Source organism: Oncorhynchus kisutch, linkage group LG8 (genome assembly GCF_002021735.2).
Source record: "Oncorhynchus kisutch isolate 150728-3 linkage group LG8, Okis_V2, whole genome shotgun sequence".
NCBI lineage: Eukaryota > Metazoa > Chordata > Actinopteri > Salmoniformes > Salmonidae > Oncorhynchus > Oncorhynchus kisutch.
Window position 1 is genome coordinate 56,547,671 of NC_034181.2, and position 27,758 is coordinate 56,575,428.

Genomic DNA, 27,758 nt, shown 5'->3' on the forward strand with positions numbered 1-27,758 from the left:
TTCCCCTGATGGAATACACACAATGCAGAGCAAACAAACAAAAACAACAGCCATCCCTACAATATTTTTTTTTTAAACAGCATCACACAGCATACAATAAATACTCTAAATACATAACAAAATAAAGAAAATAAACAGAAAAATAAAAACATGAAATAGTCAACCTATTCAAACTCATCATTTGTCCCCCTGGACTCTGAATACATTATGCTTATTGGCTCTTCATATTCTAATTGATGTTTTTTGGCCAATGATATGAGCAGCCGATGACATAACGGGACTCTGTGTCCCGAGGATTAGTATACAGGAAATGTTTGACATATTCTCTAACTTTTGCTAAAGTTTGATTTGAATCGGTCTATCCAAAACCAGTGGTGAACATTAGCACATCATACAGCACAATTGTATTTATTTATTAGAATTTTTTTTACCTTTATTTAACTAGGCGAGTCAGTTAAAAACAAATTCTTATTTTCAATGACGGCCTAGGAACAGTGGGTTAACTGCCTTGTTCAGGGGCAGAACGATAGATTTTTACCTTGTCAGCTCGGGGGATTCGATCTTGCAACCTTTTGGTTACTAGTCCAACTCTCTAACCACTAGGCTACCCTCATCAGTTTGTGCAACAATGTAAAGTCGCGTAAGGCTTTTATAAAAACTTGCCTGTGCTTTTTAGTCCCCTATTACGCGACAGAGATTGTCTCCAATTTTCTCATATCTTAATTATGGGGTGAGTAAACTCTCAGTTGTTGTGTGATTTCTATATAACGTGATGCTTCTCTCTTTCTTCAAGGAGGTTCCTACTGCCTGAGTATCTTCCATATGCTGGCATCTTCCACCACGAGAGGGGCCAGCCTGGCCTGGCCACCCATTCCTCTGTCAACAGGGTCCTAGCAGGTAGGCAGAGTTATCCCTTGTGTTTTCATCTTGTGTTTCGGTTTTGGAAACTAGGCTGCTAGCAGAGCTGGCATTCCAGTAATATTTCAGTTCACGTTGGTGCTTTAGGACCTGGCTGCCCACACAATGTACCATTTTCGGATGGATGAGCAGTTCAGCAGCACAGGTAAGTGTTTGCGAAGAGGGCCTCTGCGTAATGAGTGCCCTGTGCTCTCCACCCACGCTTTTGGAGCAAAATCCACATGCTCCAGTGGTATCGATGTGGACGTTGCAGATATAATGAATTCGTCGACGAGAGCGCTTCAGAACTCTTTTTTTTCCCCCTGCCGCCCACACTCTTGCAGACATGCTGGAACGCCCACACCAGCCCCAAAGAGCGAACTTATCAAACTACCCCCCCCACCCCCACCCCCCGACATGATTCGTGTGTCAAAATATGAGTTTCTCTGAAGTCCCGTCTCAAGCATGCTTTTGCATTATGAATGGTTTCTGACTCCTCATACCCAAAGGTAGAACACGTTCCACAGCTCATGTCAAACCAAGCCAAATAGTCCCACTCACCTTTTGCTTCCGTTGGCTGACAATGACCGATAGTCACAGTGAGACATTAGAGGAGAGTGCTGCTGTGGCTGCACGGTGTTGTTTCTCATTGTACTGTGTCACTGTCATTGTGTGTGTCTTGCCCACCGTTGAAACCTACACATACCAAATGTTTTACAATTAATTTCATTTCAACTTGAATGAAAAGTTCTTACACGTGTGTGTGTGTGTGTGTGTGTGTGTTAATAAACAGAGAAATTACATCAGGTTTTATGCCTGTTGAGTCAGGAGAGATGTTCTCCGCCCAGCCCTCCATTTGCTTCCTACGCTGATTGCTGTGCCACCTGTGTTGGTGATGGTTTGTAATGTTGCTCTTGAAATGCCACAGCAGCGCACACAGTGTTTAAGTTTAAATGACCTTCCACAGCTGTTCAGCATAGCTCGTTCATAGATGGCCTAATCTTCTTTTGTTTTTGCTGTGACAATGTAGTGAAAATTGAGAACGGGGCTTTTTCACCAGCAGAGGACAGTAATGACCATATGCTCGTATATGAGCCTTTATGTAAGAGGTCTAAATGCAAATCTTTAATCATTCCAAAAATAAATAATGCTGGTGCGCATTTATATAACTGGCTATATAACTAGTTATCTTTTTTCAATGGAAGGGTTTTGTCTTTTAGGGGTTTTAGAAGTCTTTTTAGGTGTTCATTTTTGAGATCCAAAAAGAGCATTTTAATTTAAACTTGCATAAAGGCATGAGGTACATTGCACACGTCATTCAGAGTTTAAGACCCAGTTGAGCAGCTAAACCGGGTCGAGGCTATGTCCCTTCTCATCTTGGTGGCCAATCAGTGTCTGAGCAGAAAGAGAATTTGTAAATGGAGAAGGTGACCTGTGATGACATCTCATTGTCACCCCAACGGTCAGGAGAGAAGGGAACAGACAGGGTTATATTATCTGCTCACTCTGTAACCCAGAGTGAACCCACTGCAATTACCAATCCCAGTGGAGAAGGACCGTGGAGGAGGACAATAATGGAGTGGACAGAGAGGGTTGTTGGTTCAGGCAGCACACACAAATGGAAATGATCGGATAGAACATAGACCATGGTCGTTCAGAATATTTTGTCTCAGTTCCCCAACTGTTTTCATTGTACCAGTAAATCATACATCGTTAATCCATATTTCTATCTAAGGACATTAACTGGACTTAGTAGTATCTACCATCTCCTATCTTTGTCCAACTTTCTTTCTTTTATTAACACCATATGTTCGATGCCAGAGACTGATATGATATTAACCAAGTAGCAAGTACTGTATTGTATTGTATTGCATGACTATAGAGAAGCTACTTTTATTTCTGCTCTATCTCCCTTGTCCCCCTCTGGGGTTTTCTACTTTTGACTGAGCTGGTGGCAGATGTCAGCTTTTCACCCCTCTGTGCATTGACATGTTGGTCGAGGCATCTGTGAACTGTATATCAGTTCACAGATATGCCAGCAACATCGAACTTGCTGGAACTGAGGACACCCTTACATAAAGGCCCTCAGCCGTACAGCTTTTAATGCATAACGCGCAGTACTTCAGATCTGTCCTCTTCTATCTCAGTGGCTGCTATTTCAGTGCCTCCGTTTTTTTTTTTTTTTAGGATCTCTTTCCCTATTGTGTATAAGTTCTTCCCTTTTGACAAATCCATGACGAAGTAAGGGTTTCACGTCAAAACAGAACGCATCATAAAGGGAGCCGTTCAAAACCATTGAGGACATAGTGTTTTAAATCACACGTAAACTAATCTTGTCGTGCATTATCCTTTTTCCACTCTGCTTTTTTCTTTCAATAAAGGATCATTCCACTTGTGATGTTGACTAAAAACATTCTGGATTTGTTGTTTCTTTTGCCAGGTCCCATTGTTCAGATACTTTGCAATATAATCTTACATTTTGTGATAATGTGAGATTTTGTTTTATGGATGAGTTGGCAACAGGGCCAATGGCATCTAAGTCAAATCCAATTTTATTGGTCACATACACATATTTAGCAGATGTTATTGTGGGTGTAGCGAAATGCGTGTGTTCCTAGCTCCAACAGTGCAGTAGTTTCTAACAATTCAGAACAATACACACGTAAAATAATGGAATTAAGAAATATATAAAATATTAGGATGAGCAATGTCGGAGTGGCATTGACTAAAATACAGTAGAATAGAATACAGTATATACATATGAAATGAGTAAAGCCGCATGTAAACATTATTAAAGTGACTGGTGTTCCATTATTATAGTGACCAGTGATTCTATGTATAAAGGGCAGCAGCCTCTAAGGTGCAGTGTTGAGTAACCGGGTGGTAGCTGGCTAGCGATCTCTATTTTTTGGCTGCTCTTATATTTCCGGAAATTAAAAGCGCAATGGCGTCAGCAATAGGGCAGTGGATTTAGCCCAGAGCTTGTATTCTCATCATTGAGTAATGTACACTACATTAACCAGAGGTCAAACCATTGGCATGTGTCTGATGCAATATAGAATGGTTTGTGCTTTAATCCATACTGTTTTAATTCAATATTTAGTATCAGTCTGTAAGTGCGTGTTCAGATGTGGCACTGAGAGTACATGGAGGCATGCTGTATCAGTGAGACAGGAACTCTTAATTAATTAAGGCAGCTAGCTCGTAAGACAGCCCGTCGGTCATGTTAGCTCTTTCCCAGAAGTTGAACAGCAAGGACCCAATGTTCCTTTTATCCCACTTGGGCTTTGTTTTGGGACTACCGTCAAACAAAAAATATCAGCTTCAGGGAAATCACACGTTCAGCCAAGTGGAGAGAGGATGTTCCAGGTGTATTTTATTGTGTGACGCTCCAGCTCTCTGACATACTGTGACGAGAGGGGCTTGTCACTCTCTTTTCACTTTGCCCTGCTTCAGTCCCCTATAACCTCATTCACCTTCGGTCTCTGACCAGTCACTTTCTCTCACTCGGGTTTGCCTTCCCTTCACCCCCCCCCCCCCCCCACACACACACACTGTGTCTACTTCACCCCTCTTCTCTCTCCTCCAACCCTCCATTGTTGTCTTTCCAGCTTATCCCTACCCTTTTTTTCCTCTTCAGTCACTCCATCCTAAATACACCTCTCCTCCAAACTAAATCTCTTGAGCTTAACTAGTATAAGGAGCTACTTCCTTGCCGATGTATAGAAGAAAGCAATTCCCTCCTTTTGAAGGTTCACCCTTTGAATACGTCATATCATTTATTCTCATGTACCTTGGAATATGCAGCATCAGCTCCCATGCTGATTACCGGTTGGGAGAGTTGAGAACAGCTTTAGACGTGTTAAAGAGCACTTCATGTTTTACTTTGATACCTTCCTTGGCGAAAGTAAATATGTGTAACAGAAGGCATATGTTGAGGAGTAACGTATGTACATATGTGCATGTCCCAAACGGATGTGTGTAGTGTACCGCTCCCTCATTTCCAACAGCTCTTCCTGATCACTGCTTCAATTGTTTTTCTGCTCAAGTTATTTTCTTTAGCTGTGCAATTGAATATCCTATGTCAATGTCCCCCTCACTTTTACTGCAACCCTCTAAGTCAGGGATGGGAAACTGGCGACCCTCCCCCCTTTTTTTGTAGGCCTGCGGATGAATTCCTCACCACCACGGTTGAGAGTTTCCAAATGTGTTTGTGCATCAGCAGGTTCTCGCACATGTCAGTCACTGATATTCACTCAATAAGCCCATGTTCAGCTACATCTTTTTTTTATTGATTGGTAAGTTTGTCTAGCGGCCAGCTGTCTAAACTTAGTAATAATGGTCAAATTTCCGACTGGGGTGGCCCCCATAGATTTTGTTGGTCACTCTCACTCAGAGATCATATTCAAAACAAAATCTTATCTCCACCCTATGTCAAAATGTGTAATGTTTTGCTGTATGGATGTTGGTATGCAGAGCCGCGAACCACTGCGGCCCCTCATCGGGAGTTCAGATTTTTTTTGTGCCCCCCCCCCAGCCCCATCCTAAGTTGCCCATCCCTGTTCGAAGTACACCATCACCCAGTTGGCTCAGGCGCTGTCAAATCAAGAGAAGTCTGACAGTCATCTCCATGTATTTTGTATTGGGAAAGCTGTTGAATATGCAATGCCTGCATTTTGTTAGCCCTCCGAGAAATCTGTGTGTATAGGCTATCCCCCAAAGCCCAATGGAAAACCCGAGCCTTAGAAGTTTCCTGTTGAAATGCATTAGTGAAGAGTAAACCAAACTGTTTACATTTTCATATAAAATTTAGTTTTTGTGATTTGCATTTTTCAAATGTATTTGCACTTCAAAATAACAAAGACAAGATTAGTTACTGTAAGTGGTTTGAATCAAAGCGTCCCGGCTGGGGATACTGAGTGCATGAGTGGCTGTATTAGAATATCTTAGCGGGTCCTGCCTCAGTAATGCAGTAGTCTCTCTTTATAGACGGGAGGGCGACAACCTTTTATCTCCAGTATGGGAGCTCTCTTGGAGGCGTTTGATGCTGTGGTTGATGGACACTCAGACAGAAAAGTCTAGTGGTTTTAGTTCCTGCCAACATCATGCCTGTCATTAATACAGTTGAAGTTGGAAGTTTACATACACTTAGGTTGGAGTCATTAAAACTAATTTTTCAACCACTCCACAAACTATAGTTTTGGCAAGTCGGTTGGGACATCTACTTTGAGCATGTCACCACTGAATGCTTGTTATGTGCACTCACCAATGAAAAGGGGAAGTTTCCAGCTGTCAGCATGAAGCTCAATACATTAGGGATTTAGGCAGTTTCCTGCTTTTGGACTCATTTCTCCATTGGCAGACGGGCAACAGATTTTCCGTTGTGCAGTGTGTCATATCCCAGGAAGTGTACCCAGCTGAATTCTATGTGCACAGGGTCTGCATTGTTACACTAAACACGTAAAGAAGTTGTACTCTCTAAAATTATAACACTAAAATATCTACAATATTATTAGACTGTATAATTTATTCTCAATATTTCATCATGACACAAGACTTTTTAGAGCAGGGCTCTTCAACCTTTTCTTTCCCAGGGACACCCGCCCAGGCAAACCGGCGACCATAATATGTTAGCACAAAACAAATGTTATCGTCTTATCAGGTGAACAGCAAGGAGAAGTAATCAACCATTATTATTTATGTTTGTTTGTTTGTATTTCACCCCCCCTTTTTCTCCCCAATTTCGATCTTGTCTCATCGCTGCAACTCCCCAACGAGTCATGCGTCCCTTGAAACATGACCCGCCTAACCGCGCTCCTTAACACCTACCAGCTTAACCCGGAAGCCAGCCGCACCAATGTGTGGGAGGAAACACCGTTCAACTGGCGACCGGGGTCAGCACACGGTTTGCCACAAGGAGTCGCTAGGGTGCGTTGAGACAAGTAAAGCCCCCCCTGGCTCCCCTAACCTGGACGACGCTGGGCCAATTGTGCACTGTCCCGGGATTTGCCACAGTCGGTTGTGGCACAGCCTTGGAATGAACCCGGGTCTGTAGTAACGCCTCTAGCACTGTGATGCAGTGCCTTAGACCTCTGCGCCACTCGGGAGGCCAGTAATCAAACATATTTAGTTCATAGATTTGGTACATTGTTTTTTATTTTGACCTCCCCACATTATAAATGGAGGAGGAAGTGTAAACTGTAACATAGCCTATTAGATAGAAATGTAACTCCAAACACATTTTCATAAATAGCAGCAGTCAAGAAAGCCTACCTGCAGCCAGTGGCACTTGCCGCGACTGGTAATCGCGGGTGCTTTTTCAAAGCCTATATCAGATACTCCAGTGAGTGTAATATTAGGAGTTGAAATAAAGTTGACATCATTAGAAATGATATTCTCCTCTTTTCTACTGTAGATATATAATTCAAAATGTGTTTATTCTGTTGTTGCTAGCAATATTCATAAAAACATGTATTTTTATATCAATGTTTTATTATTATTTTTAAATACACAGTTGAAGTCGGAAGTTTACATACACTGAGCTTGCAGTCACTTAAACTCGTTTTTCAACCACTCCACAAATTTCTTGTTAACAAACTATAGTTTTGGCAAGTTGGTTAGGACATCTACTTTGTGCATGACACAAGTAATATTTCCAACAATTGTTTACAGACAGATTATTTCACTTATAATTCACTTCATCACAAATCCAGTGGGTTTACATACACTAAGTTGACTGTTCCTTTAAATAGCTTGGAAAATTCCAGAAAATGATGTCAAGGCTTTAGAAGCTTCTGATAGGCTAATTGACATCATTTGAGTCAATTGGAGGTGTACCTGTGGATGTATTTCAAGGCCTACCTTCAAACTCATTGCCTCTTTGCTTGACATCATGGGAAAATCAAAAGAAATCAGCCAAGACCTCATAAATAAAATTGTAGACCTCCACAAGTCTGGCTCATCCTTGGAAGCAATTTCAAAATTCCTGAAGGTACCACGTTCATCTGTACAAACAATAGTACGCAAGTATAAACACCATGGGACCACGCAGCCATCATACCGCTCAGGAAGGAGACGCGTTCTGTCTCCTAGAGATGCACCTACTTTGGTCCCAGAACAACAGCAAATGACTTTGTGAAGATGCTGGAGGAAACAGGTACAAAAGTATCTGTATCCACAGTAAAAACGAGTCCTATATCGACATAACCTGAAAGGCTGCTCAGCAAGGAAGAAGCCACTGCTCCAAAACCGCCATAAAAAATCCAGACTACAGTTTGCAACTGCATATGGGGACAAAGGTTGTACTTTTTGGAGAAATGTCCTTTGGTATGATGAAACAAAAATAGAACTGTTTGGCCATAATGACCATCGTTATGTTTGGAGGACAAAGGGGGAGGCTTGCAAGCCTAAGAAACCCATCCCAACCACGAAGCACGGGGGTGGCAGCATCATGCTGTGGGGGTGCTTTGTTGCAGGAGGGACTGGTGCACTTCACAAAATAGATGGCATCATGGGGTGGAAAATTATGGGGATATGTTGAAGCAACATCTCAAGACATCAGTCAGGAAGTTAAAGCTTGGTCGCAAATGGGTCTTCGAAATGGAAAATGACCCCAAGCATACTTCCAAAGTTGTGGCAAAATGGCTTAAGGACAACAAAGTCAAGGTATTGGAGTGGCCATCAGAAAGCCCTGACCTCAATCATGTAGAAAATTTGTGGGCACAACTGAAAAAGCGTGTGCGAGCAAGGAGGCCTACAAACCTGACTCAGTTACATCAGCTCTGTCAGGAAGAGTGGGCCAAAATTCACCCAAATTATTGGGGGAAGCTTGTGGAAGGCTACCCAAAATGTTTGACCCAAGTTAAACAATGTAAAGGCAATGCTACCAAATACTAATTGAGTGTATGTAAACTTCTGACCCACTGGGAATGTGATGAAAAACATCAAAGCTGAAATAAATAATTCTCTCTACTATTATTCTGACATTTCACATTCTTAAAATAAAGTGGTGATCCTAACTGACCTAAGACGGGGAATTTTTACTAGGATGAATTGTGGAAAAACTGAGTTTAAATGTATTTGGCTAAGGTGTATGTAAACTTCCGACTATATATTTCTCGAACCTTCTGCAGTACCTGTGGGTCTCTGGACCCCCGGTTGAATACCCTTGCTTTAGAGTCTGGTGTAATTGTGTATGTTGTCTAGGCCCAGCTAGGGGGTAGTGTTGACCTGTGGCTGTGGGAGCCAGTAATGGTGGCCATTACTTGAATATCTTTCTCCTCCCTCCTAGGTCTTATGGAGGAGGGATGTTTATTGGGGATAATTCAGGATGAGCTGAGTCTATGGCAGGAACACACCAGTGCTCCATACTGTTATGGGCTCTTTAAAATCTTGCCTGGAAAGTCCCAAAGGATATGCATTTGTATTTTGTAATACTTTCCTGAGAGCTGTGTCGGACAGCTGACAGCAGCTTTCTCATCACCAAAAGATAAAAACCTACCTACTTACTCCATTAAGTGTTTTTTTTATGAAGTAAGTAAGTGCTAAGCGTCGTCAGAGGCCCGGTGGTTAGAATAGAGTGTGTCTATTATATTAAGTTATTGTTCAGAGATAAAGTAACCATACACAATAGCCTTTTGAAAAATTCACTCTACAGAGACTCCATCTCCTCTGCTCTTGGAAATAAAAAATGGGTTTAAGGAAGGCATTGGTAATCACTCTGCTGTGCTTTAGGCTCACTTCAACGTTTGAGTAAAGCACATTGGCAGTGTGGTGAGTGGCAGATTATCAGTTTTTTCCGAGTACATTAATGGTTTGTTGATTTGCAAAGCGCAAGTAATGCTGGCTCAGTCAAAACTTTACATTTAAGAACGCTCAAGCAGTAGTTAGACACTGGACTCTAAAAGCTACACCTCATCTGCCAAAAAGTTCTTCCCTGTCCAGTTGTTATGGCCTCTGCATAATTCATTCATCGTTCTGCTGTTTATGGTACCTTCAAAATGTGTACTTGGACGAGCCCGAAAGCACAACCCTTTGCAGGCCAGTTACAGCCTCTATGGACTTTCAGAGCATAAAAAAATGGGTATAGACCTAATAGTTTAAAATGGAGCTTCTCTTTTAGAGATGTTCTCAAACACTGACTCAATCATGCACACACTTTGCAATACTCTTCATATCCAAACCACATGGGGCTAGTTTTGACATCGCTTTCTTTCGGATTCTGCCAGTTGTGGCAGACCTGAAGGTTTGCGGTTGAAGTCAGAAGGGATTGACTTTCTACTGGCAAAATGTAAACAGTTTAAACTGTCAGAACACAGACTGATTGTCAGTCTGATTTCATTTCTATAATGCCCCCTCTTGTTGCATTCCTTGCATTATTTCATAGTGTGGCAAATGAGATTAGCATTGCTCTTGTATTAGGGCTGTCATAAATATTCTGATTTAAGATTTTTTAAATCCAGATATCAGCCTTAAACATTATGTGAATTATTTTATATTCAACAAATCATCTTGGCCATTACCACTGCCTTGTATGTTTTCTCCTCTCTACGTTTCATCAGTCATGCCTCAATGCACTGTTGATGTAACCACAGCAACCAAATCCGCTGTGATTTCACGTAACTTTGATAAGATGGGTGATTACTCTCTACTCTGCTATTGGGCAGTTGTCACACACTAAACTCTATAGCTCCACTTGACATGCTTCCGTACTGCTGCAGCACTGCATCATGTTTTTCATCTGTTCGTGTACCCGCTGTGATTTAGTTTGTTTTCATATGTATTGTAAGAGCTGCATCCCATTTCTCTGCCTTCTGTTGATCAGATGCACTCACACTGGGTAGCTTGAAGCAGCTACTGTACATTTGTAGCTCAGCCATAAACAGACACCACTAGCTGTATCCTGACATAGGAAGCCATAAGCACCGAGCAAGCAAGCTTGCTGGAGGAATGTCAAGTTTATGTACAGAAAAAGATGTGCGGTAGAGGTTATCTGGTTTATGGGAGGTCAACCCATGTGGGGATATGAGTGGCCAGGAAGGGGCCATTATTCAGATGTTTCAGACCTCCCTATGTGAACCAAATACCAGCAGTAGCAGCCATTGAACTGGTATACAAATGGCTGTGGGGGAAAAAGCAACAAGGGTCTTTCTCTGAGACTTGTGACTCCCTCTCCTTTTTAAAGTGCAAACAACCCCAGCAGAGGAATGTCTAAGTGATGTTGGAAAATGACTGTCCTTATTCTGTCTAGTCCGATCTTAGTCTCCTAATAGAGCGGAATAAAATGTGTGTGTTTTCGAATATGCGTTCATGTAGTCGTTTTTCTCTGAATTTTACAGAGACTCCTAGAAGGCCAGTGGTTGCATTTGCATGACGCAACATGACCCCGGGCGCTTGGTCCTCGTATGGCTGCTCCTCTGTGTATTACAGTGTGACTGTAACATGGGTCTTCTCCCACTGGTGTAAATAAAGATACTGTAGCTCTATCAGTCCACTCTCTTTTTATGTATGAGCGCAGTAAGTCCGTGAGTTGTGGTCAATCTCCAAACCCACCATGTGGTTCTATTATAACCCACCATGGTGCCATGTGACAGTGGTGTAGTCTGTGTGGCCATGGGGTTAGAACCTGTGCGTCCTCTGACCCCTCCTTGACCAATTTTAAGGGGGAGCTGTGAAAATGTATCGGGTTTTAAATCTGGACTGAGAGACCAGGGGGAAGTAAAATGCAGCCTATGAGTAATATGCATCAAATACTATCACTTATGCTCTCTCTGTCCCTTGTTTGCCAACTCCCTTATTTTTCTCCCTTGTCCCCATACCTTATAACATCTCCAGGCATACTTCTTGCTACTCTTCTTCCCACACTGTCCCAAACACTTCCTTTCTATCCAATTCAACTCTCTAATCCTTCTCACTCTCCGGTTTGATTCCCTAGTAATCCCTAACTTGATTCGATGAGGGTGTGAAAATGGTTGAGGCTTTTCAAATAACAGCCTGGGCTTCAACTGCTCTTAGTCATTGACTGGCTAACTATGGTGCTAGTCTAGATTCTGTCATTTGTTTGCCACATATGATTCTGACAAGCGTGATTTTCCAAAGATGAATCATCATACAACATTTCTAAACCATGAAATGATTAGAAATGTTTTAGCTTATTGAGCGGTGTCTGCTTTCAAATGTTCCATTTCTCATAAAACATATACATTGCATTTCCGGTGTAATGGCCTATTACTTGTGAAATCCACTCTTTAAAGATCTACTGACCTTCCAACTCTGTTTCAATCAGTCAAGAGCAGCCAGTGCACTACAGATCTTTAGTTATAGCTCCCCTCTTCCTCAGAGAATAGGTCATTCACTCTATTTATTTTCCTGAACCTCTGCCATGAGGTTTTTGGGCATTGCAGGCAATGATGCATGGAAATACTGTAAGATTACACAAAACTAAATGGGGGGAATAGAGCATAAGGGCAGATAACTTCCCAGATTAAACATAATCAAATTTAATGGGTAGGTTTTTCATTTAAAAGTCATTTTCATATGCAGCTGACTATGTACTAAGCCTACATGAGTCTAAGCCTCCCCCCCCCCCCCTCTGACATGAGTCATGATGGGTCTGTCAGAAATGAATGCAACACTTGTCAAGAGTTCCTCAACGTGTAATTTGCTCCAACACTTCAGTGATCTTGGGGGGAAAAAAAGGAATAATGTTCTCTTAATGACTTAACTAAGAGCAGAGGGCAGATAGCGTACCATGTGTAAAGTTGCGGCAGGTAGCCTAGTGGTTAGAGCGTTGGACTAGTAACCGAAAGGTTGCAAGTTTGAATCCCTGAGCTGACAAGGTGAACACGGCAGTTAACCCACTGTTCCTAGGCCATCATTGAAAATAAGAATTTGTTCTTAACTGACTAGTTAAATAAAGTTTTTTTTTTAAATGTAAAAGTCCATCGTAGTTCTGTATAGCTGCAATGTTGACCACCTACTGTAGAGGCAAGTTGCAACTGTGTGTAAGTACAAAATGTATCATTTAAGCTAACCGATCGAAGGTTGCCACATTACAAAGAGGGTCAGCAAACTTGTTGTATTCCTGTAAGAAGGAAAAGTGCAGCCTTGAAAGAGGTTTAGCCTGTTACCATGCTGCAGCAGATAAAAACATTAAGCACTTAATCCTCACACTGCAGTTTCTGTCATTTTTGATAAAATTGTGTCATGTAAGCATAGCTAATTATGGCAAACTCGATCGGTTTTTAATCTACTTTGCTTTTTAAACACCTTGAAAGTAGATGAAACACTCAGTATAAAAAGCCATTGTCTCTTGTCTTTATCATACGTTTATTTTGCAGTCAAGTCAGTACAACAACTTGTTTTTGTCTCACAAGCCTGAGGCCTCCATTTCAAATTAACTGTGAAATAATTGCGGTTGCTGTTTGTAAGTGTCCTAGACTCCCGGAGTGACATTCACACATACTGTCACAGACAGAAAATGTGTCAAGTGTATGTCATTACTTGGGGCATTTACTGTAGCTGATGGACAGTTACTATTGATGTTTATGCCTCTGGTGCAGTTATTACAGACATTTACTATGTACTGACTGTTGGATGTTTGTTCTGACATCAAATCAGAACCAGTAAATTCATTTATGATTTAGGCCTATACCTCATTATTCATTAGGACCTTGCAATTGGCGATATTGCAGTATTAATGCATTTCTTTTCAAACATTTTACAGAATTTTAGAGCAGTTCTTTGCCTAGTAGGTTTAGACATTCTTATGAATAATATATGTTCTAGATTGCTCTTTTTGGTATAACAGCATACAGACACCAGTATCTACCTTTGATGGTTATTAAATGGTTTAGTGCACTATAGTTTTTCACCAATACTCTTTTGATTTGCCATTAGTCCTACACTGACATATGTGCACCTGGTCAGGATTCCATTAGCCACGTTAATGGGCATCCTATTAACATAACACTCCAGGAAATCGAAACCGCTGGTTTGTTCATGAGCAAGCGTCAACAAAACATATTTTTTTCTTCTTTTTTTTTACTCGACCAGTAGCATTTACACTTCTGGTCCATAGTATGTTGTTTACTGAGAATAATGACTGAGCAGACATGAAAAACCCTGGTACTGGACCACTGCGGTTTTCCCTATTGTTGGATGACAGACCAACAAAGACTTGACAGAATTCCAAAACTGTAGAATAGAAAACACTTCTTTCCCATAAGCTAATATATTTATTATAGAAATGAAGTGTGTTGTGGCTTTACTTGCATTAATCTGATGAATGTTATTGATCTAATCAACTAACTAACTTTCATTGTTACCTGATTTAAATGAATCATGTACCAATTAACTCATTAGGAATTTGGGGCACCACGAGAGCGGTTGTTTAAAGAGTTACCAACCACCGAATATAACTCTAAAAGACTTTACCTATCACATCCATAAAACAGTCAACATATTAATCATAACCTTGTATCGTATCATCATTCTGAACAGTCGTAGCCTCAGCCTTACTTATGATTCAGTACTACACAAATTTGTTAAATTATTTATTTACTAGCTAACTAAATGATAACACAGGATAAACATACACACTTAATACATTAGAAAAAAGTCCTTAACAGACTGACATGGAGGGGGCAAGAGAGAGAGGGACAGAGACATAAAACTTTGGTACATTTAGAAACCACTCTCACAGTAATCATATACTTTGCAGATGAACCGCTGCCTGTTTGGAGTAAGAAATCATGAATGTATTTACGTGTAAATGTCTTTGTCCGTTGTGTTCCTGAACAGAACTACAGAGTTGATTCCCCTTCCATTCGCTTCTAAAGCTGCTTATTTGAAGATAGGCTAGCCAGCCGTGTCGATGGTTCTCGAGGTTGATGAGTGTAGTAGAATACGACGCTTTGAAAAGTAGTAGAATGGTCCCACTTAAATTCGCTTTTCTAGATACTTTACTTTGGATAGCTCATCCGCTGTCATTGTCCGGGAGGTGACATTATCGTCTCTACCTCATTTTTAGATTTCAGAGTTCGAACCACTTTGGACGTGAGCTGCAGCTCGACACCTTTCTGGTCTAAATGTTCATTTCTTTTCCAATCATTTTATACACTCTGGTCGAAAGGGACGGTTCCGTCCGGCTGACACGCTCTTTGATCTCACTGGCTGTGGCTACTTACTGTGCAAAGTTTATAGAAAAAAATGATCCTCTGCTGGCTCCTAAAATCACATCCATATCTTAACACAAATACTTTCATCATATTCCATATTTAATACACAACGTAGATGGAGATTTTATGTTACAGTATTTCCTTTCTAACATTTTTTTATGACATCACAAAATAACAACCCATATGACATTATTATTCTTTAGATCGTCTCTGACCATTCCCCACATTCTATGTTAGAAATATTGTTCCAGTATTCACTTTTGAATGTATTAGTAGGAAACTGTCTGTGTAGACAAAGGAACATTCCTGTGTGAATTTGGAGAGGAATGTTCTCTCTCCTTGATTTACAACAGGGTGTGAACTGTCAAACCCCCACCAGTTCCCTCCTCCCCCCTCTGTGGGTGAGAGAGGGTCTGGTTGAGGTCATTCATTGCCAAGCTGCCCTGACCTATTTGGATCCTCACAGGACAGTCATGACAAGTGATTTGTGCATATTTTTTTGTTTCTCTGTTTTCTTCTCCTAGGTGCGGTTATTGGTGACGGTCAGTCAGCTGTGGCCAGTAACATCGCCAACACTACCTACCGCCTCCAGTGGTGGGACTTCACCAAGTACAACCTACCTGAAATCAGCAACTGTGAGTGGACTAACATTGTTGAAGTTGTCGAAACTTAGGTCTACTCATAAAGATATGCCCTACCTTTCTTTCCATCTTTCATTCCTCTGTGGGGATTGTTTCAGATCCAAGCCCAGCACTGACTGCTATTCTGTAATGCTTTCTCTCTCTGTCCATCTTGATGGTCTGGTTCATTTCACAGTACTATCCCCGCAGGACCATGCTGAGTGCATTCTACTTTTGTCCCATACTTAAGGGTATGGGAGATTCAGTGGCTCTGTTTATCATCAGGCTCACATAGTGTCATGGTCTTGTTATTACTCTGCTTCAGGCCAGGTTATTCCTGACATCAGGTCAAAGACAGAGAGCAGAGGCCCGCTGCTCAGAACACCACCTCTAAATATAAAACCCGCTGAGTTATTCTGCTCTAATGCATTCAGTGCCCAATCAGGCACCTTTTCTGGGTTTCGTTTTCTTTAACATTCTGTGTTTGAGGGTTTTGTTGACAAGCTATTATTTTAAAGGTTGTAATATGTTACGTAACAGTGTCTATTTTAAGTTTTTTTATATGGCTTCGGCAGTTACTGTAGTGTACTCCTAGCGGTTCAGCGTATCATTATACCCCTTATCTACAATAGACATGGGGAAAGAACATTATCCTCAAACTAAGCCATGACTTTTATAGAGGATTTCACTTCTAATTCACATCTGTACGTACCAAAGGTCTGTAACTTTTGAGTGTTTGGTCCCCATGCTAATTGTCCAAACTTGGGCAATGTTAAAAGATTGTTCAATTTGGGGGGGGGGGGGGTCTAATTTGTAGACTGCAAATAATTTGTTGACCGCAAGAAGCCCAAACAGATATGATATTTGACTAAATTATAATCATTTTCAAACCTTGCTTACACGATCACATATATAGTGCCTTTAGAAAGTATTCATACCCCTTCACTTATTCCAAATGTTGTTGTTACAGCTTGAATTCAAAATCAATATATATATTCTTAAATTATCACCCATCTACACACAATACCCCATAATGACAAAGGGAAAACATGTTTTTAGAAATGTTTGCAAATGTATTGAAAATGAAGTACAGAAATATCTAATTTACATAAGTATTCACACCACTGAGTCAGTACTTTGTAGAAACACCTTTGGCAGCGATTACAGCTGTGAGTCTTTCTGGGTAAATCTCTAAGAGCTTTCCACACCTGGATTGTGGAACATTTGCCCATTTTATTATTTTCACAATCTTCAAGCTCTGTCAGATTGGTTTTTGATCATTGGTAGACAGCCATTTTTAATTCTTGCCATAGATTTTCAAGTAGATTTAAGTCAAAACTATAATTAGGCCACTCAGGAACATGTTCTTCTTCTTAAGCAACTCCAATGTAGATTTTGCCTTGTGTTTTCGGTTATTGTCCTTCTGAATGGTGAATTCATCTTCCAGTGCCTGGTGGAAAGCAGACTGAAGCAGGTTTTCCTCTAGGATATTGCCTGTGCTTAACTCTCTTCCATTTATGTTTTATCCTGAAGAACTCCCCAGTCCTTAATGATGTCAAGCATACCCATAACATGATGCAGCCAACACTATGATTTGAAAATATGGAAAGTGGTACTTGGTAATATGTTTGGGGCAAATCCAATACCACACAACACTTAGTATTCTGGACAAAAAGTGAGTTGCTTTGACACATTTTTACAGTATTACTTTAGTGCCTTCTTGCAAACAGGATGCATGTTTTGGAGTATTTGTGTTATTTACATGCTTCCTCCTTTTCGCTCTGTCAATTAGGTTAGTATTGTGGAGTACACAATTGTGGAGTACAATGTTGTTGATCCATCCTCACTTTTCTCCTATCACAGCCGTTAAACTCTGTTTTAAAGTCACCATTGGCCTAATGGTAAAATCCCTGAGCTTTTTCTTTCCTCTATGGCAACGGAGTTAGGAAGAACACCTGTATCTTTATATTGACTGGTTGTATTGATACACCATCCAAAGTGTAATTAATAACTTTTAAACATGCTCAAAGGGATATACATTATTATATATATATATTTTTTTAATCTACCAATAGATTGCGAGGCATTGGAAAACCTCACTTGTCTTTGTGGTTGAATCTGTATTTGAAATTCACTGCTTGACTGAGGGGCCTTACAGATAATTGTATGTGTGGGGTACAGAGATGAGGTAATCATTCAAAAATAACGTTAAAAACTATTGTACACAGTGTCTTTGCAAACGTTTACTTCTGAATTTATTTTGGGCTTGCCATACTTATTGGCTCAAGACAATTCAGCTTTTCATTTTTAATTTGTAAAAATTTAGAAAAACATAATTCCACTTTGATATTATGGGGTTTTATGTGAAGGCTAGTGACAAAAAAAAATGCAATTTACTTAATTTTAAATTCAGGCTCTAACACAACAAAATGTGGAAAATGTTAAGGTGTGAACATTTTCTGAAGGCACTATCTCTTATGTGTGGGAATACTTTGGAACAGATTTTCTAAATTAAAATCACATGGAGCTGATTTGCTGTTTTTTTTACTTATGTCCAAAAGGACAAAATAAAGTATATTTATTTTTGCAAAAAAACTTGGGGGACCATATAAATCACCCGCGAGCCGCCAGTTGGGGGACCCTGCCCTTATTTATTTTTATTTTTTTGCCCAACAATATACCTCAGGTTGGTGAGCTGTGACTCACCCACTCCCAGCAATGTGATTTTAGACATGTCCATAGGGGAAGTGTGGGTGGGATATCCATAGGGGGACAAGCAGGCGTGAGGGGGGAGCAGGTAGCTGACTAGTGGTGGCTATTCTGCAGCCTGATGGTAGAAACTATTCGCCAGTCTCCCAGTTTTTGCCATGACTCTTCTGTGTTGTCTGAGGGATTGAAGCAGGGAGAGTAGGGCGTGGCTGGGGTCCTTGATGATCTTCTTGGCCTTCCTGTGAAATCTGGTGTTGAATGTTTTCTGTAGGGCAAGCAGTGTGCATCCAATGGTGTGTTCGGCTGCACGTATCAGCCTCTGAAGAGCCTTGCGGTCTGCGGCAGCGGAGTTGCCATTCCAGGTTGTGGTTCAGCCCTACAGTATGCTCTCGATGGTGCTCTTGTAGAACCCTGTGAGGGCCCTCAGGGACAGACCGAATTTCTACACATGCATGGGTTGAAGAGTCGCTGTCGTGCCTTCACCACGGTGTCCGTTTGGTTAGACCATTTCAGCTTCTCTGAGATGTGTACGGCGAGAAATGTGAAGTTACTGACCGTCTCCACAGTGGCCCCATTGATGAGGTTGGGGGCATGTCAAGCATGGGAACAACGTCGTCAGAGTACCTACCTCCTCCCTGTAAGCTGTCACGGCATTGTTGTAAATCAGGCCTATTACTGTCAGGGAACTTGATGATGGAGTTGGAACTGTGTGTGGCCACCCAGTCGTGGGTATACAGGGAATACAGGAGGGGACAGAGGACGCACCCTTGTGGGGCACCTGTGTTGAGAATCCGTGTCAAGTAGGTAATGTTGCCTACCTTCACAACCTCGGGGCAGCCCCTCAGGAAGTCCAGGATCCAGTTGCATAGGGAGGAGTTCCAACCCAGGGCCACGAGCCCTATAATGAGCTTATAGGGCAATATGGTATTGTCATCTAATCTGAAAAGTTATTTTTAATACTGATGTGTTATAGAATTCAAACAGGGATGCCCTGAACTGAAGTCAAGAGTTAAAACATGTCAAATTACAACAATATTGAATTAATCTGACCTATGCATTTGTAACAAAAGCTCAACGCTTATATTATGGAAAAAAGACTAGGTAAATCACCGGAATGAATGTACATAATTTAAAAGCAATAATGATAACTTTGCCTCTTGATAAGAACTTAATTTCAGAACGCTAGTACAGCAGATGTTCCCTGTTCCTCCTCCTCTGTGAGAGTAAGTTGTGAACTCAATGTGGTGTGTATGGCTCTCCACTAAGCTCCACAGACAGACTGGGCTATGGGCCCTCTCCGGAATGCTGCTCATATATAATTGATGTGGGTGGTGCCTTTAACAATGAACTGTAACAGCTGTTTGGGAAAGAGGAAGAGATGCGTTAACCGGTGTTTGTGTGTGGAGCTTCTCAGCAATGATTAAAAGCAGAGGGTCTGAAATACAATCACAGTCACTGCATATGGCTCTCCCCATCTTGATCTCGAAGTTTTTGCCAAATGCAGACTGGCTGATATGCTAATGCACATATTCAGCGAGACATATTGCAAAGAAAAAGTTGTGCAATTACATAACAGTGTGGGATGTTAGTTAAGTTGAACGTCTGTGTGTTGCTGCTTAATTGAATCATTATCCTGTATCTTTATCTTCTAGGGCAGACAATAATATGGTTTAAATAAGCACTTCGGTAGGCTATTGGTTCTCTACATTAGCAGTGATGGAACAACTTACAGGCTCTCCTAGGTCATCCTCATTTATTGTGACGTCTTATTATGAATCCCACTTTCTTTGCGGTCTCTGCTGTTTTGACCAGTCCACTAGTACATCTGCAGCAGCAGGGGTCATTCGCGTTCAATGGATAGGCATGCACATCAGGGTTTGCGTCAGGAAAATTTGCCGCTGGACAACGTGACCGACAGGATTCTAATTTACCGGACATCCATATGCGTTGCGTGTGTAACACGTTAGGGCGTCCACCCACTGTGCTCCAAATCACATGTAGATTATTGTAATTCACAGAATAGAAATTTGCCTGTAAAGTTGTAATAAAATGAATTAGAACGATGTTCCTATACCGACATGAGTTTTTTTTTTATTGAAAAGCACAACATTGCCCTTTGCATCTTCATCCCTGCTGCAAATCATAATGGAATATTATTTAGATAAGAAAAAAACATTTGGCCTAGAAGAACAAGTCACCTACACAGTAATGAAATACATCTTCAAAATATAATATTTGTCTAATATAATTTTCGAATGAACATGTAGGAACATGAATGAAACATTGAATTAATAAATAACAAAACACAGCTGTTTTCAATTGCAATCTAGGCCACTCAAATACAACCCAGGCCTAATAACAAAAATAAAAATGGCTGTCTACAAACACCAGTCAGATTTGACTTGTCGTAGCTGGTTAGGAAAAGGTTTAGGGTTAGGATACACTACACTGAAGACAAATATAAACACAACATGTAAAGTTTTGGTCCCATGTTTCATGAGCTAAAATAAGAGATCCCAGAAATGTTCCATATGCACAAAAAGCTTATTTTCGCTCAAATTTTGTGCTCAAATCTGTTTACATCCCTTTTAGTAAGCATTTCTCCTTTGCCAAGATAATCAATCCACCTGACAGGTGTCGCAAATCAAGAAGCTGATTAAACAGCATGATCATTACACAGGTGCACCTTGTGCTGGGGAGTAATAAAAGGCCACTCTAAAATGTGCAGTTTTGTCACAAAACACAATGCCACAGATGTCTCAAGTTTTAGGGCAATTAGCATGCTGATTGCAGGAACGTCCACTGGAGCTATTGCCATAGAATTGAATGTGAATTTCTTTACCATAAGTCACCTCAACATCATTTTAGAGAATTTGGAAGTATTTATTTAAATGAACTGATTTCTTCATATGAACTGTATCTCAGTAAAATCGTATAAATTGTTGCCCGCTGCGATTCGGCACCACAGCAGTGGAAAGAGGACACTCTAGGCAGACGCAAAATGAGCAAATTATAAAACAGATTTTGGACAATCAAATTCGATACGTAAATAAACTATAATTGTTAAGGCTGAGTCGTTCATTGAGAAATATCATATTTTACAATGCTCCAGTGAAATGAGTCCCGCTCCATGCATTTACGAAAGCGCTTGTTTCCAAAGCTTAAATTATATCTCACTCTTTTTACAGTTCTACTGGATGATGCTATAACGTTTTATTGTAATTTGAGCTATCGTGGGGTCTTGACTGATGTTATGTGCGATATACGTGGCTCATTGGTAACAACTCTGTTTCCTAGTATAGGCAGTTCGCTGTCTAGTGACGGCAACATTGTAATTCTTTGTGAAATTCTTTGTATTTTGACGTGAATAGTTGGCAACAATGTTTTATTTACAGGTGCTACTGATTAAGCTCAACTGAAACGCACCAATTGTGCATATCATTATTCTAGTCTATCAATCCATTCCAGATCTTTATACTGTTCATGACACGGGGCGGCATATGTTGATCTTGCCTTGGGCAGCAAAACTGCTAGGACGGCCTGACGAACACAATAATTTGCCTCTTTACCTGCGTTTGTGGCGGACCTTGGCCTGCTCAAAGTGAGCTGCTGCTGTTGGGAAGTCAACGCTGTCCTACTCCTTGCAGCAGCTTGTGCATATCAGCCTCGTTACTTGGTCCTCAAGAAGGCGTGATCTTGAGGCCGTCTTTACTCTGTTTTGGAGAAAGAATCCCCTCTCAGCGGTCACGCTGGAAACAGGGATAATCAACTAAATCTTTGTCAATTTAGCTCAGTCTGGGTACACTTAGCTGAAGTCCTTTATGAGAACCTCACATTTTTTGCGTAAATAAAAATAGAAATACACACTCCCAACACTAATTTCCAAGCAGGTTGTGGCTTTATTAGCCTATTGTCAAGTTCTGACCTTTATTTCCTTTGTTTTGTCTTTATTTAGTAGGGTCAGGGCGTGAGTTGGGGTGGGCAGTCTATGTTTGTTTTTCTATGTTTGGTTTCTGTTTCGGCCTAGTATGGTTCTCAATCAGAGGCAGGTGTCGTTAGTTGTCTCTGATTGAGAATCATACTTAGGTAGCCTGGGTTTCACTGTTGGTTTGTGGGTGTTTGTTTCCGTGTCAGTGTTTGTCGCCACACGGTACTGTTTCGTTTCTTCACGTTTCTTTTGTTATTTTTGTATTCAGTATTCAGTGTTCAGTGTTCAGTATTCAGTGTTCAGTGCTTTCTTTGATTAAAGTTATGGACACTTACCACGCTGCATCTTAGTCCGATCCTTACTCCTCTTCAGACGAAGAGGAGATCTGCCGTTACACCTATGAAGTATATTTGCCTTTGAAGTTGGAGCACATCGAGTAGTATCTCCATCAATTAATAAAAAGCATTATTTTAAAATGTATTTTATTTCTTCCGTCCAGCAACAAATTTATTTTATCGTCTTTTAATTTATTTTATCGACCAAAAGACGGCATTTACCGGCTAACAGTAACCCTGCCGAGACAATACCAGTATCGCAGCACTCTATAGTATCTTGGCAAGGAAAAAAACACTAAGCGAATTTAACTTCTTTAGGAAAACAGCCCTAATGTTGTCATTGAGTCATTTTCCCAAGCTATTAGGACACAATATTTTACATACAGCATGGTTTTTAAATGACCAAAGAATTTGGTCTGCCTCGTGTTTTCATTTTTTCCCTTGAAAAAATATTGCAATACTGCTATCGTTACAGACCTAGTTCACATGCTAACAAGTATTTTCACTCTTGGAGAGTAATTGGTGGTTTCAAGCAGATTGCATAAGTGTGGAACCGTGCCGATATTGTGAAACATTTTCAAAGGCCCCACTCTCTCTTCTCTTGCTAAATTGAATTGGTTGTTGGAACAGTGCATTCACATCAATAGCACTTGTAGAAAGCTAGCCACACATTCTTACAAACAGTGTAAAACCAATGTGTCCTCAGATGTCTTGTAGAGCGGTTGGGGCATGGAGGAAGTGGGATAGTAATCTCCCAAGGAAGGGATTACATTGTCCATCCTCCTATTTAGTTAATTTCTCCTATTAGTGACATTTCGGATAGAAGAGGTGGCACGTCTCTTCACTGTTACAGTGCCACTGTATTTTATTCCAGTGCCATTTCTATCACAAAGTCGGTACCAAACATACTTTTCATGCAGTGTTATAACTTTTGTTTTCACTTTAAATCTGCCTGGTACTTTTTGACCTTGCTTGCCTAGACGTATTTGTTATGTGACACACATTGTCGGCTGTCTTTTGCAAATCCAACCCGTGTATATACAGTTGAAGTCGGAAGTTTACGTACACTTAAGTTGGAGTCATTAAAACTCGTTTTTCAACCACTCCACAAATTTCTTGTTAACAAACTATAGTTTTGGCAAGTCGACTAGCACATCTACTTTGTGCATGACACAAGTAATTTTTCCAACAATTGTTTACAGGCAGATTATTTCACTTATAACTAACTCACTGGATCAAAATTCCAGTGGGTGAAAACATACACTAAGTTGACTGTGCCTTTAAACAGCTTGGAAAATTCCAGAAAATGATGTCTTGGCTTTAGAAGCTTCTGATGGGCTAATGGACATCATTTGAGTCATTTGGAGGTTTACCTGTGGATGTATTTCAAGGCCTTCAAACTCATTGCCTCTTTGCTTGACATCATGGGAAAATCCAAAGAAATCAGCCAAGACCTCAAAAAACAATTGTAGACCTCCACAAGTCTGGTTCATCCTTGGGAGCAATTTCCAAATGCCTGAAGGTACCACGTTCATCTGTACAAACAATAGTACGCAAATATAAACACCATGGGACCACGCAGCCATCATACCGCTCATCTCCTAGAGTTGAACGTACTTTGGTGTGAAAAGTGCAAATCAATCCCAGAACAACAGCAAAGGACCTTGTGAAGATGCTGGAGGAAATGGATACAAAAGTATCTATATCCACAGTAAAAACAAGTCCTATATCGACAACCTGAAAGGCCGCTCAGCAAGGAAGAAGCCACTGCTCCAAAACCTCCATAAAAAAAGCCAGACTACTGTTTGCAACTGTACAATGGGGACAAAGGTCGTACTTTTTGGAGAAATGTCCTCTGGTCTGATGAAACAAAAATAGAACTGTTTGGCCATAATGACCATCGGTATGTTGGAGGAAAAGGGGGGAGGCTTGCAAGCCGAAAAACACCATCCCAACCGCGAAGCACGGGGATGGCAGCATCATGTTTTGGGGATGCTTTTGCTGCAGGAGGGAATGGTGCACCTACCAAAATAGATGACAACATGAGGAAGGAAAAATATGTGGATGTATTGGAGCAACATGTCAGGAAATTAAAGCTTGGTCGCAAATGGGTCTTCCAAATGGACAATGACCCCAAGCATACTTCCAAAGTTTTGGCAAAATGGCTTAAGGACAACAAAGTCAAGGTATTGGAGTGGCCATCACAAAGCCCTGACCTCAATCCTTTGAACATTTGTGGGCAGAACTGAAAAAGCGTGTGTGAGCAAGGAGGCCTACAAACCTGACTCAGTTACACCAGCTCTGCCAGGAGGAATGGGCCAAAATTTACCCAACTTATTGTGGGAAGCTTGTGGAAGGCTACCCAAAATATTTGACCCATGTTAAACAATTTATGTTTATGTATGTAAACTTCTGACCCACTGGGAATGTGATGAAAGAAATAAAAGCGGAAATAAATAATTCTCTCTACAGTTATTCTGACATTTCACATTCCTAAAATAAAGTGGTGATCCTAACTGACCTAAGACAGGGAATTGTTACTAGGATTAAATGTCAGGAATTGTGAAAAACTGAGTTTGTATGTATACTTCCGACTTCAGCTGTATGCCTGCTGGCGGAGTAGAGATCACAAGCCAGCATCCTCAAAAAAAACTAAACTGAATGGCCATGAAGCTCCCATCTTCTCCTCCTAGAACTGTCCTGGATTAGGAAACATAAGGGTGGGGGCACAAAAGTTGCTTTCCTCTCATCCCGACTTAGTCAGAGCTTTGTACCATTACTGGCAGAATATCCCGCCTGTGAGTGGCTGAAGGGGAAAGCTAATTTGTAGTGTGAAAAACTGCCAAATAATGTTTGGAGAGAGGGTGAGGGAGTAAGAGGAAGCTGGCAGAGGGGCATCCTCTGTCCTCAATGAAAATGAGATTTTAAACAAACCTGTCTGGGAGCTAAGTAAGGAGAGTGTTTGAAATGGTATGGCCGTGCCGGACGAGCGATGTCGATTTGATCGATGACAGGATATGGCACAAGAGAGCGCCTTTAAAAGAAAAACCAGGTCAGCTATAATATTCACTAAGCCTAGAACAGTTTGTGAAACAATGCCACGGTTCCCTCACCAGAAAAAGCCATCCGTCCTATGGATGTTTGCCACATCTCATCCCAGTGGCATAGTATAGATTGTTCTCTTAAAATGCAAATCACAGTATGTTTGGCAGCTAGCTGGGCCAATTTTATTGCTGAGAGGCTTTGAGGTTTAATTTCGCCGTAAATAAATGTATTAGTTTAGCATTTGATTGTGAAGGTGTATTGCGTGACAATGAAAAGTATCCCTTTTCATTTTGACAATCCTCCACTTATCCCACATTCTGTGTACGAGACAAATAAATACATCTTACGCAAACACCAATCATTTTGATTATTGTTGCTTAAGATTGTTTGTCAGAAAGGCCAGCCATTAATTTTAATTAGGCTACTTAACAGTAAGGGAAAATGTAATAATGGTTTCTTGCTACAGTAATATGGTTACTCCACTTACATTAATGCATTTAGCTGTTGTTGATATTGTTGTTGCTAAAACAATTTCATGCTTGGGCAGTCTAAGTCATGGGAATTGTACTGCTTTTTGGCAGTATTTTTTTTGGCAGTTGTTTTTGAAGTGGTTTTTAAATATAGCCTACATGTTCTAATTTATACGGAGCCACAGGAGATAACGTTTGTCTACACGGTTCTAGATTTCAGTTATCTGGAGGCAAGTGAACTTTCTCAACATTTTAACTGACAACTGTGCTCAACTCTCTCAGTTACTCATACATTGCATACAGTGTACCCTATACAAAGTGTATTTGTTTGTGAAAGGACAAATGGATGTACACAAGTTGCTGCTTCACTAGGCATGCGTGGCATGCCCACTCTGTCCATTTAGCTGTGCTAGATGGATTGAGCTCATAAAGCTGTCACAGAGGAAAACACAGGGTCTGCCCCAAGGCCCCGGCCCTACATTGCAACTACTTCACTGCTTTACTTAATTATCATGGCCCAGCTTGAATCTTCCCCACAAGCAGCTGTTATCACCCCGTGTATGGGCCATACACTATGCACGCTGGCCACCCCTCCCTCACCAGCCATCACAATTGTCCTCACTGGACCCAAATAGACCACGGGTATTGGTTCCATGACAGGCATTCTTGGGCTAGGTTATTAGAAGGAGAGCTCTGCTCTCTCAACCAAGGTGTAGGCAGGGAATGATCAGCTAGAGGAACTGGAGCATGGTCTGCTAGCAGCTAACTGATTATATCCCTCTACTGCCTGCTGTATGTGACCCATTTGTTCGCTTTGGCACAGCTTGCCATAAGGGCACCCTTTATTTGTAAAATAAACACTGTTTTATACTCTTATTTGGGACCCTTAGCTTTTAGGAAAGCTGTTTTTTTCTTGTTGATGTTGAATGGCTGTTACAATCTAAATTGCATGACATTGCCAATGTGCTTGTGGATAGGTTCCCCTCTAAAAATGGAATGCATTTTATTTAGCCTATTTCCATCAATTCATCAGGTTGTCAGTATAGTCATTAACAGTATTACTTCCCTTCTCCTTACAGTATCTCAACACTTGGAGGGGAGTTACGTGTTCATATAGCCACCGCACTCAGCCTTCTTTGAGAAATGACTTAATCATGTTTTGGATCGTTGTCTCCTCTGGGGAGACGGTAAGGGATGATGCCAGGTGTTGGAATGCAACATGAAGATCAATGCCAAAATAAATATTCAATGCCTTTTTCAAATCTTCACTTTCGGTAAATATAACAGACTGAAATTAGCATTTGTTTTCTTAGCAATGCTGTCTGGAAGTTTATTGGAAATGGGAACTATTCTTTATTTTTTTATTTTTTTTAAGCAATTTACTATGTCAACGCAATGTGAACTAGTTTAGGACTTACTTGAATGTGACTAATATGACCAGTATTGTTAACAAACATTTATGATTGAATGCTAATATGATTGAATGCTAATGTCAACCTTTTCTTCTCCTTGCATTCTCCCTTCCAACTTCGGAGACATTCACCTGTTTTTACAACATGACCTCTTTTGTATAGTTG

At 40.8% G+C, this 27,758-nt stretch overlaps 1 pseudogene across 1 annotated transcript in view; it reads left to right on the forward strand.

Moving 5' to 3' along the window:
• The window catches only part of LOC109895293 (activating molecule in BECN1-regulated autophagy protein 1-like), a 162,053-nt pseudogene that overhangs the window by 34,591 nt on the left and 99,704 nt on the right, over nt 1–27,758 (forward strand). Inside the window, exons 9-10 of the transcript XR_004210702.1 lie at nt 794–897; nt 15,599–15,709. The product of XR_004210702.1 is annotated as an activating molecule in BECN1-regulated autophagy protein 1-like (transcript). The remainder of the gene's footprint in view (nt 1–793; nt 898–15,598; nt 15,710–27,758) is intronic.